The sequence below is a fragment of the Argiope bruennichi genome, chromosome 1, assembly GCF_947563725.1.
Source record: "Argiope bruennichi chromosome 1, qqArgBrue1.1, whole genome shotgun sequence".
NCBI lineage: Eukaryota > Metazoa > Arthropoda > Arachnida > Araneae > Araneidae > Argiope > Argiope bruennichi.
This window is the reverse complement of record NC_079151.1, coordinates 2,185,760-2,198,740: the sequence shown is the minus strand read 5'-3', so window position 1 is coordinate 2,198,740 and position 12,981 is coordinate 2,185,760. Positions and strand designations below refer to the sequence as shown.

The following is a 12,981-nucleotide window of genomic DNA, read 5'->3' as shown; positions in this document are numbered from 1 at the left end:
GTTTAATCTATTGTAATCCAAAATAATGTTATTCTCCGTTTCGGAGTCAGATACTTTGATATTGTCTGACAACGACTTTCATAAATAGTAGAAATGGTTTCAAGCCAAGTAATCACTAAATGCTTATAAATTGGAACCAAATATCAAATTGATTTAAAAAATTCCACAAATTATCGAATTTTAAAAATATTATGTAGTTAACAGCAACAAAAATCGTACCAATCATTTTTTTTACATTCTTGAATAAGAAGTAAGCAAAGAGAATTTATTGCAATCATTAAAAAGTTCATGCTCGAAATTCTGACGAATCCCCCACATTTCATCCTTCTAGTCCGATGAAATCCTTTTTGAACTCGTATAACTCAAAAATACTTAGAGCCAGATGAAAAAAAAAAAAAAAAAAATCGCGTGAAGTTTGTAAATCAAGTTTATTAATTTACATCAATTTCTATTCAAAATCCGTTAACGGAAGTTTGAGTACAAAGAAACAATTATAGAATTTAGAGAGTTCCATGTATCGAATCTGATACATGATTGGCGCCCTTACAGTGCAGATCCGTACTGGATTTCGACTGAACCCTGTTTAATGCTTGACCGTCTTTTGGTACATTCATTCTCACGCAAGAACTCAAAAACGCAATCTATATAAATTAAATTTGGTATATGACCTTGTAATTCTGTGTCAAAGTTTAGTTTAAAAAATTTAAATAAAAGCCATCTAAAATGCATACTCGGGTTTCTTCATTTTACGACGAAGCATAAAACGCCCTTAAACGAATCCTGGGAATAAAGACATTAAACACACATGGCATTTCTAACCTGTCCCAAGGTCTAGTATTAATGCGGTTTAAGGAGAGAAATCACCGCCACATATTACAGAATATGTGAAAATTTCAAGCACATAAGCCAATTAATCTATTGCATTCTTAATTCATTGTTAAATCATCCGATGATTATTGCAATTGGACCACATAATTATGACCCTAGAAAATCAATTAAAAATTTTGCACGCTACATAAACAAGACATTTTTATATTTAATAATAGAATACACCATATAAGGCCTTTTATAAGGCCATATTTCTAAATTTACAAATAACTTTCTGTCGGAATTGGACCTCCAACATGTTATCCTCCTATCCAAAGCTTTTTAGTGCAATTAGACAACGATTTCAGCAGACTCTTGCGTAAGAAAATTCCCCAAAAACAAAACCGATACCACCTTCTCATTTCTGTAGATACTAGTAAATGTTTTTTTATATAGTAACTACTTGAAATAATTTTTTTTTATTAGTCAAGTGCACTTATATATTTGGCCAATCCTTCACAAAAAAAAAATTGAAATTTGAATGAAACTTACATTGATGAAGAGATGAATGGATGAAATGATGAGTCGACAAAATGACGAGTCAAAATGATACCACTTGCCTGAAAGAATAAGTTTTATTAATAAAAAACACAAATGCAGTGACTGGGTATAAGTATTAAAAAAACATTTATAAAAATAAAAATAAAACACATTAATAAAACTAAAGACATTTAAGAAGTGGCAGCTACTTTCAATACAATACTGAAGAAAAAATAACGAAGAAAAATGGATACAAATTGCTATGGATTAAGACATTTTTAACAACATGCAGTGGGCATATTTAGGCTTCTCGTTTCATAGTTTTAGACAAAAACAAATGATCAATTTAGTTTAACATTTTAACACTTATTTTTGCTTCACATTCTATGAAAATATAATTTTATGTTTATTTTAATTATGAAAACATTTGCAAATAAACGTTATTCAAGCAGATGCCCAGTTCTTTTCGAATATTAGAAAAACAAATTGAGCATAATGAAGCAAATAGAAAACACAGCAATTCTATTTGTGAAGGAATTAATAATTGTCATTTATGTTCTAAAGAATTCGTAATATTTAACTAATTTAGCAGCTAGGCAAATAAAATCGTTTTAATAAACCCCTTCAATGACGCATCTTATTTTCGCGTCGAATTACTGAATTTTAAATCCATAGATTTAAAATACAAAAATCGCCTAAAAATGCTTATGCAAAGTATCTTATATTATTATAGGAATTAAAATAATTACTGTCCGAAGAAGGATATGCCTCATCTAATTAGTTAAATAAATTCGTACGCCAAGGGGCTAAATCTCATCTCAGTCCACCGGCCTAGATTGCTGCCTAATCCGGAATTCTACCACTAAATAGTGGATATTGGTTGGAATAGCATTTCGAACCTGCAGTCTTCCAGTCACATACTTAAAAATCATCCATAAATTGATTAATCTACTTTTACAAAACTATTCTATTTTCATTAAGTTTCAATTGCAGTCCTTTTCTTACCTTTTGCATTTACTTTAATGTAACATTTAAAACGATGGTAAATTTCAGTGTGATATTTTATCAAATTCCTTTACCATAAACCGGAATTAAAAAAAGAAAGTTTGGTAGTTATTATAAAATAACTGAAAAAGAACAAAAAAATGTCAACCTATAAAAGAAATAAAGTAAAGCATGACAAACAGGGTACAGGTTAGCTGCATGTCTAAGTTTTTAAAAATGATAAATTTCACGCTAACATAAAATCAAAAGTGGTTAACAGCGCGTTACAAAAAAAAAAAAAAAAAAAAAAAAAAAAAAAACCAAAAACTATATATATTATGCGTTTAATGATGCATCTAATTTTGTTTTTTTTCTATACTTAAAAGTAGTTTTTTTCAAATAACAGATTTTTATTTTCAAAAATGTAGGTTATTTAAATTGACACAGATGTATTGTGATTTTTTTTTAACATTTTATATAAATACTTCCATAAATACTTAAAAACTTTCCAAAAACGTCCTTCTGTTTTAAAAAAAATTAAGTTAAACAAAATATTGACAAAAATTAAACAAAATATTGAAAAATATAATTAATTTTTAAAAGAATAAATTACCTAATGCAATCGCTTACAGGCGATTTTCTATTTTCGATAAAATTTCAGTCTTCTCTTTGCACAGAGGATTTCGGAGAATTTTTTAAAAATTATTTTTCGGATTTAGCCCAAACCTCATCTCTGAATAACGTTACTTGATCCAAGAATTATCCATATACTTACAGAAATCTGGTCTAAAATAATGCACATCAATTGTTACATACTGTGACAATACATGCTAAGACGAATAAAACACAATATCGGAGAATTTTATACGAATGTATCCATTTTAAGTACGAATATGAACGCTCGCGACTTGAAAGCGAAATAAACGTCAAAGATTTCACACTGCTCTTCAGATAAAGATTAAAATCTGCTGTTCCGAATAAAAAAAAGTGGAAGAACATAGCAGGCAGTCAGCAAGCTTCAAGTGCCAGCCACTCCAATGAAATTGCATAACATATGAAAGGCAAAACAATTCCTAGCTAGACTGAAAAATTATCAGGGTAAAGTTCAACCTTGACTTCTGTATGACGCCCCTAAGCAATATCTAGTCATAACATCCCGTATACTTACAGAATACAGAATTCTGGATTGGGCAAAAGTAATGCATAAATACTCTTTTTAATACATAGTTTCGTTTGTATTTTTATGACTTAATCGTCCCCTATTTTGATTCATCTGAGAGAGGTTTGTATAAAGTAAATATAATTTTATGAAACTAATAATCGGCAGATCCCATCGCTATTTATCTCAGGCCGACTTCTTTTAAAAACAATTCGACAGGTGCAGATGAAAAAAAAGGGGTTCCATTTGCAGAAGTTTTGCCTATTATTATTCATGAGATTCAAGCCAAACTTCCCGTCAAGAAATGTTACGATTAGTAGGCGTTGGTATTACTTTTGCCAATGCAGCTGCTGGAAGAGATTACAGAAAAGACTAAATAAATGAGGCAACTGCAGACTATTATTCTAAATAATTTCAACCATTTGGTCTTTTACATTAAACATCTATTTTGGAAATCTTCAAAGTTTTTAAGAAAATGTACAAACAGAATATTTCAGCTGATAGTAATGATTAAAAAAATTTACCGAATGAATCGAAATTTGATTTCAACCCTTAACTGGGGAGGTGAAATTTTAGGACTTAACTGGGGAGGTGCGGTCTATGAGACCGCATTTCATTTACACTAAAATTAAATTTTTTAATGAATGTATTAGTATGAAAAACTGCCAATATATTTTGCAGATATTTTTCTTGATATAAAGACATATTTTAGAAATTTTCCGAAATATATTATCAAAAACAGCAAATGCGTTGGAACATACATTTTCTTCTCAAATTACATGTTACAATAAATAATATTCTTGAAAAAGCATATAACTTTTCACTTTTTAAATTATATTTATTTTTACAGTATATGGAAGAAGACAATATAATGCAAAATTCAACAATTATATGAAAAATAAAAATGACAATGGGTAAAATTGGCCCTTTTTTTATCGGCTTGTATGACTTTCATAACACGGTTTTCTAGGGCATTTTAAATATACAGGTTAAGAACTAGTATAAAAATCAACCTATAAATTCTGTATATATATCTCTTGGTATATTTTATAAATTTTGAAAATACATTACCACTAGAAAATTTAATTATGTTTGAACATACATATCAAAATCAGTTCAATGCAAACTTTTATCGAAAAACTCTTCTGTACAATTATCCTTATCACTAAAATCACTTTATTCTTCATTTAAAAGTGTCTGGAGTACTGCTTCATAATAAGATCAGTAAACTGGATGATATTTCGGGGCCCAAGTTTTAGCGCCAACTGCTAAGCCTTGTTTATCACTGGGACACTAACAGGGAGATGCGGTCTTAGAGACCACGCTCGAAGAAATAAATAACTGAATTATTTTAAAAAGCATCTGCTGAAATCGGTTCAAAAAGTGTACGTGTATTCAAGGTCATAAAACAGGAAGCTACAGGGTCAATACATTCAACTGAGCTAAAAATAGAATAGGGGTGACAGAAAATCCATCGCTAGCGGTCTCACAGACCGCACTTCCCCATTTAAGGGTTAAAAAAACGCAGTTATTTACTGAAGTATTTAATCTCAATTGCATTGGTAAATAGGCAATCATACTCTGTGTATAATGAAAATTGAGAAAGGGAATTCATTAAACTTAATGCTTTAAATGCGACATTTCAATAAATTGCTTACTTATAATGTATGCGAATAAGGGGTAATATTCAAATGTAGGACAAAAAGAAAGTTGTAATGCAATAAATAAAATCAATTTATTGAGCTTTTATTTTTAAATTTTAATTCGAAACGAAGTAATTTTACCTATAATATTTATGAATTAATAAAATCTGCTTATACAACAAATGCCTTTATTTAATCAAATTCGTGGGGCTGTTTACATGTCTCATTTCATCTACATCTAAATTCTACTTGACATATTTCGATGCACTACTCCACTAAAACGAAGCTTTTTAGAAGTCCACTGAGAAATTACTTTCAAAAACAAATATTGCAAAAAAATTATGAATACTTTGCTCCAGAAAACAAGTCGCTGTAAAAGTGAATTTTAGTGTGTCCCTTGCTGCCCCAACAATACCAAGTCGCCAATAAATATGGCGAACAAAATAAACAAATACTTCCGCGGAACAGTTATGGTTACCATTTCCCGCCATATAATTAGGACTTTTTACTGATAAGTATCTTTTCCAGACTGCCCGGTGCCTTCCACAGATCTGTAGAAGGCATCGGGCAAAATTTTAACTTAAAAAACATCCTACGGCTTCCGCTAGCAGCGGGAGCGGGAACCTAGTAAGCTTCACTAGCACATTGAACATAAGGACTGTGAGGATAACAGGAACAGTACATAACCAAAAGAAAAGAATGGAGAAAAAAGCAATCGGAACATTCTCCATGCAAAATTTCAATGATCCTTTTCCCAACTTCATCAACTCGTAAAAATATATTCCACTCACCCTTCATCCATTCTGCCTGTTCGATATCAAACCATTCTCCATATAAAATTTCAAACAAGCATCCTTTCCGAACTTCATCAAATCTTAATTATATATATATATCGCTCCCCTTCATGCATTCTGCAGGTTCGAAATACTGTCTTCCATCCCATTTACTTGACATCCATTCTTGCACAATTGCCATCATAAATTATGAAGGGAACCAACCGTTAGAACACCAAAAGAATTACTAGAATTGCGAAGTATTCCATTGCAGCTGTCTTTTAAAGTGAGAATGCAGACGATTTCATAAAATAGGAATTCAGACGATTTTTTAAAGCGCATACGGACAATTAAAAATTGCAAAAGAATAAATATTTTCTATTCGTATTCACATTAAAAAAATAATATAACTTAATTATAAGCTTAACTTTATTAAACTTTTAATTATAATAAAAAACAAAATTAAAATCGCTAATCTATATTTTTTTAATATTTTTAATTTAACATTTTTCAAAATATAGTAGTTCATGTACAACTCAACCATTGCAAAAAGTAATAAAAACAGCATTAGGGTTGCGAGAAGAGCTTTCCAATGGGTTGTCATATGGGCGACAAACTCAGGGGCACACTATTCTTCACTACATCCCATGTCGCAAAATTGCAAGAATATTAAAGGTTCAAATATCATTTCTAGTGACAACGTAAAACTCGCGTACAACATCCTTTTAAGATTCTGAATAAAAACTTTATTTTAAAGTCATTCAGTTTCATATGAATCATTTCATTACAGATTGTTTTAAAAATCTGGTCATTTAAAGAGGTCAAGTATAAACATGCATTTGATTCATTCATATCAATCAATAGTAGAAGTTGATTCTAAAAGCTAAGTAAGTTTCAAGTCATTTTTGTAACTTGTAAATCGAAATAAAAGTAAATTACTAAAACGACTATCTACTTAAGTTGTAAAATTTACATCACTATCCAATAAAATAATTTTTCGTAAGAGACGTTGTATGCAATAGATTTTGCAGTTAATGGTCGTTGGTTTATATAGCCACGAAAAATGGTATTCTAACCCTTAATATTTTTCAATTTTGCGACCTACAGATATTTGACTAAAAGTGATCCCATTAACAGAGAAGAAAAATGAGATGTTCTTGTCATAAAATATCTGTATAAGGTAAAACAGCAAATATCAATAAATTGTCGGCATGCAAAAAATGTTACAAATTTACAAGAACATTTTATACTGTAATAGAGATGGCCTTTTCCCTTCTACAATTATTTTAGCTGTATACCGATGACACGAGTAAAGTTTGTTATGCAAATATATAGTTTATTCATCACGAATATGTTATCTTTTTTGGTGGAAATTCTTAGAAACCTTTGAATTGTAATTGACATATAATTATATGCTACATTTGCACATATATATATGCAAGCGATTGCTTTAGACATACTGATTATCTTTCATATCATTACACTTTAATTATTCATTTTTATTAACCAACAGAAAAATGATTCATCCAGCCGATTGTACTGAAATCTACAGAAATGTATTTTGAGAAATTCTAATGAATTACAAATCTTTAGTGAATAATTTCATAATGTTCTAAATTAAACTACTTAGCCTACCTACTACTTTTTGGTATTCCATCTCACTGCAAATTTTTCAATTCAATATACTTACATAACAATCTAAACAAATATGTTTTTGGTATTCTAAAGGTGCTATAAAACTCAATTTCAATTCCATTCCAAAATACAATAAGGGCGGGGGGGGGACAGAAAAAGAAAATGTATAATTCACCAAGTTCAAATACATATACAGATTAATTGGTCTGTATATTTTTATACACTGACATTACACAGGCAAAAACTAAAAAAAAAAAATCATAGGATATTGAGATCTGGCAACAAATACTAAGAAATAAAATAAGTATGACTAATTGAACAATAAAACGAATGATAAACAAAATATTTTGAATTATTATATAAAAGAAAAAAAAACATTACGAAAAAGAAATTCGCGAATTCCATTCAAATGTGCCGTCAGAGACCAAAATGCATTTCACAACGCCAAAATTTAATTTTTAATAAAATATATCATATTTTATCATTTAACACACTAATATACGAGTATAAATATTAAATGCACTAATATTTGCCGTAAGAGAAACTCCAATGCGAATCATCCGAGTGCTTTTTTTTTCCAAAAAAATAACAATAGTCTGACGCACAATTTTCAGGTTATTTTAATTTCGTAGGACAAATTACACAAACCTTAAAAGTGTAATTGTATCCCGATGGCATATATTTTTTTTTAAAAACTAAACAGCAAAAAATTTAACTCATTTTTATAAAATAAGAAAAACGATAACCAAGAAATCACATCTGAAAATAATTGATAAAAACAGCCATTCACTCATTATTGAATTGTACTCGTTTTATTTTTCATCTGATGTACTCGGATACGAAAATTTGCATTAAATGAAATTTAATGATTATCGTCAATAACAAGAGCAATCCGTTTTAATCATAGCATGCTCTCGAATATGAAAGTATAATGCGTATCAGAAAAGGTGACAAAGTAAAACCACACATCACGACTTCAGGATTTTTCACAATTGATAAATTAACAGAAAATTATGTGACAATTTAATGAAAAATAAATGACAATACATTTCACTATCTTTGAAGATTCAAAGAGTACCATTTAAAAAAAATTCCATATTTTTATTTTTCAAAACATAAGTGAGAAATTTTAAAAGAGCTTAACACGATTCTTGGTACATTAATTTTATATAAATCGCAAATAATCAGCACATCATGTCAAGATTTTAAAATTAATTACTAATGTCATGCATATAAATACAATAAAATAAATGCATGAATAAAATTGGATAATTTTCTTCCCTAACGATAAACATTTCATTTCAAATTCCGATTATTTCCAATGATTATAAAATTACTACATTTAAATTAATTTTGTTACATTTAATTTTTAATAATCAAAGTAATCAAACATGGGTTTTAAACACAATAAACTTAATGTCTTTCCTTGAAAGACGTACAGTCGTTCTTTACTGTCCATGCAAGAATAACTTCAATTTTCTCCAATACCTATTAATTACACATTTTTAGTCTTAAATTACATCTAGCAATAAAAATTGCATTCAGTTATAAAAATTATTAAATAATCAATACATCAAACACTTCTGTATCCGATACTTATTAAAAAAATCGCAAAATTAAGAAGCGTTATAGCAACCATCAAAGAACTAAGACAAGAAAAATGTTAAAACTTACCAAATACGCATGCAAGAGAACGTCAAGATGGCCGGTAATTTAGAAGTTCGAAGATGCCATTTTTTCTTTTCTTTGTCCAATATTTTAGCAAATCCACAGAAGATTAAATTAATCTTGATGTCTCTTGATTGTTTCAATTGATAATTAAAGACCTATTTCTTGCATTCCTTGGGAGATCAAAAAAACTTGAACAGAAAAAAATTGCATAGCATTTCCAAATTTGAAATTGAATCGGAATACACGAAACGAACAGAATATCTGCGACATTTCTCCCACCACCACAACATAACAAAATGATTAAAAATGCGAAAGCAAAGTGTAATGCGCAGACAATATGTTAATCAGAATTTTGACGTCATAGTTTCCAGAAACTTCTCTCAAATTCAGCAAATGGTTTTCAAAGATGATAAAGCATACTGAAATCTGCATCACATATTATCCAATCGGGAACGAGTGATGTTTTCAAAGAATATTTTCTAATATCCGTCTGTTTTTTTTGCATAAATGTTTTTTTAATCAAATTAAATGTTTATCACCTATTTGAATGTAGAACAAACTTCTGAGCTACATTCTCGTCGGTTTGGCGAAATTTGTTTTCAAAAACGTGGCCAAAATATCTTTCTGCATTTCATTTTATGAAGAATTTTTGTGTTTGATAAAAAATCGTTTTCAAGTTCACGATATTTTAAACTTAATTAGGAAATATAATCCGTTCTAATAATTATTAAAATTTAATAAAAACACAACATTTTAGTTCAGATCAAATTCATATGCTAGACAAAAAAATAAAGAAAGAAAGGAAATTCGGGATTAATAGCTGAATTTTTTTTTTCTTGACTACGCAATAGAATTTTGTATAACAAGAATTTGCTATATTTCTTATTAAAATAAGGGAGTTTATCTTTGTATCACTTAATTACTAATCATCTTTCAACTTTACATAAAATTCATTGAATTTTCAGATGTGAATAAATATCAAAATAATATATCAGACCGATTGAGCCTAATTTAATATTTTAACCTTGCCTCGTAGTTTGCGATTGCATATGCTAATCTTATAAATAGCTCAGTTATGAAATTAATTCGGGATGTGAAAGCAAAGAAAGTCGATACGAGGGGTGCTTTTTTAACTTGTGGCGGATTGGTATGAGTGACGGATTAGTATGAGAACCTGGGACCTTGTGGTTCGCAGTCTGTTGAAATCACGTCCGGGTCACCAATGTGGCGGATTGGTATGAGAGAGGGTAGAACCTGGAACCTTGTGGTTCGCAGTCCAGTAACATGACCATGATACAAAAGCAATTGCTCATGCAACGTAGTTGTTAACTGGCTTATAAACTTTCACCACAAACTGAGATCGGTTAATAAGAATAACACCTATACAAATAATCCTTCCAAATCATAACAATGTTAAAACAACAGTCCGATTTTAAATGTTGAAAAATGCGATTTAAAAATAATTTTCATACGAGTTTGGGCCACATTATATATATTAACAGGAGTCAGATGTCTGAAAGCTTTAAAGAGTGCGTGAGATGCACAGAATGGATTATTATGAATATTTTCAATTTAACTTACTATGCAATTTCTTTTTTTACTTTCTCATATAAGGCGCATAAAAAAAGGAATGCTGAAATATTGCCAAAAAATTCGCCTACGAGATTTTGACGAATCACCACCACATTTTCAATCTAACCGAGTTTGAGTTCAGTTCAGCTCAGTTATATTAACGTCCCGTTTAAAGCAACGCTAGGGCTATTTTGGGACGGACCTCGTAAATTTGAGCCTCAGTCAGATGACGAGGACGACACTTGAGCTAGCACCCCCTTCTCCACACCATGCCACACCAGCGGGAGGACGTTTGGTCATGACGAATTTAACGTGCAACAGATCCCCTTACACGACGGTTCTTCGGTGGAATCGGGACACAAACCTGAAACCCTCCGGTTCCGAAGCCGAGACCTTACTACCAGGCCACCGTGCCCCTTCCCCGAGTTTGAAAAACATAAATTCGAAATTATGTTTGTCTGTATATCTACAAATACAATAATTAAAAAACATTTTAAACTAGATGGATGAAATTTGTTATTTGGTCTTTACACCAAATTTGTAGATTATTTTTTATCAAATTTTAAGCGAAATACATTTTTAGGGAATTTTTCTGCCTACTTGCCTGCATATTTACAAAACGCAGCGAGTGGGAAAAGTAAAATTTGTATACAATCTCACAAATTTATACACAAGCTGAACTGTAAATTGATATAAAATTTAGAAACAAATCTGAACAAGTTTGACCGTCTGTAGACCAGCAAATCCGCATGCATGTAAACACGATGACTGAGAAACGCAACAACGTAGATAAACTGAAGAGAGTTTATGATTCTGCTACTAAAACTGTAGTTTTGTGTCCAATTTTGTTGTCAATCTGTCGACAAAGAAAAGCACAGAATGGACACTTAGGTGCAGGATTCTAAATATATACTTGTGTCTCCTTGATCTAATTTTTATGTGCAAGGGGATGAGGATAATATAAAATCGTTATTTGGGCGTATACGAGATGTTTCGGAGAAACCACACCGCTGATTGTTTGGTTAGCTTCTGAGGGTAAAGACTCCTGAGCACCCGAGGGCAGAAGTCTGACTTCTAGCTCAAACAAAGATAGCACACACACACACTTGCTTGCAGAACAACTTTTTACGGGGAGGGGGGGGGCTCATTCACGCACCTCGCTGAGAAAACACAAGGAAGAGAACAACCATGCCCGAACTAGGACTCAAACCCGGAAAGCCTAGATCGAGGGGAAGACGCGCTACCCCTAGGCCAGGACGCCGGCTTGTAGTCCTTTTTATAAACAGATTACATTTCATTTCTGTGGTTAAACTGAACTCGTTTTGTTGTGTCTTTTTCGATTTATATAAGAAGTTAATAAGTTTTTTGAAGATTCTGAACCGGTATATGCCACCAAACAAAAAAAGTGTTTTTTATGGTTCTATAAAAATAATTTTTTCTTTGAATAATTTTTCGATAATTTTACAACTTTTTTTTAAGTGACCGTAAGATTGTTTGCGTTTGATATGCTTATATGTAACAACTTACATGCAAAAAAAATCTCTTGCAAACGAAATATTTTTATCTCCTTCATCTTAGTAAATGATAGCCACTATTGTTACACATAAATACGTGCACATTTCACATCTCCACCTACATAACCGGGCCTAATTAAACCAAACATCTACATTTAATACTTATGACAAAATTGGCATCAATTTTTCTAAGCGCAAACAATGACTAAACATCCAATTAAATGGAAATTAACCAAATATCGTCGTTTTTACTGCATCGACTTCGAAACAAATACCACAAGAAATATTTTTCTGCAATCGCAAAATCAAAAGTTTTGTCTTTTCAATAAAACCAATTCCTTCCAATGAAGTTTTGCTTAAATTTTTATTCGTTCTATAACATTTCATAAATGATTTGATAGATGCAAACGGTTTTGATATAAAGAAATTTGTATGTATTTGTTTGTACTATTGGTAAACAACAATGAGAATTAGAAATATCCATAATTTTAATACTACTATTTTACTTTTTAAATACTTTGGCAATTTTTTTATAGATTTTAAAAGACAATATATACAATACTTGTAAAAAACTTTTTTTTGTTGATGAAGAACAAGAATAACACGAAAAACTATTGCTAGAACTCATTGGCAAAATTCTGGAAGAACATAAGAAAAAGAAAAAAAATTAAAGTAGATTATTA

The 12,981-nt window shown here is 30.5% G+C and overlaps 1 long non-coding RNA gene across 1 annotated transcript in view; it reads right to left on the bottom strand.

Annotated features, from left to right (window-relative positions):
* Positions 1 to 9,485, bottom strand: part of LOC129970154 (uncharacterized) — an 89,919-nt gene extending 80,434 nt beyond the window's left edge. The window contains exons 1-2 of the long non-coding RNA XR_008784743.1: positions 9,216 to 9,485; positions 1,360 to 1,427 (exon numbers count right to left, since the gene is read on the bottom strand). This is a non-coding gene — a long non-coding RNA (uncharacterized LOC129970154). The remainder of the gene's footprint in view (positions 1 to 1,359; positions 1,428 to 9,215) is intronic.
* Between the last annotated feature and the right edge of the window lie 3,496 nt (positions 9,486 to 12,981).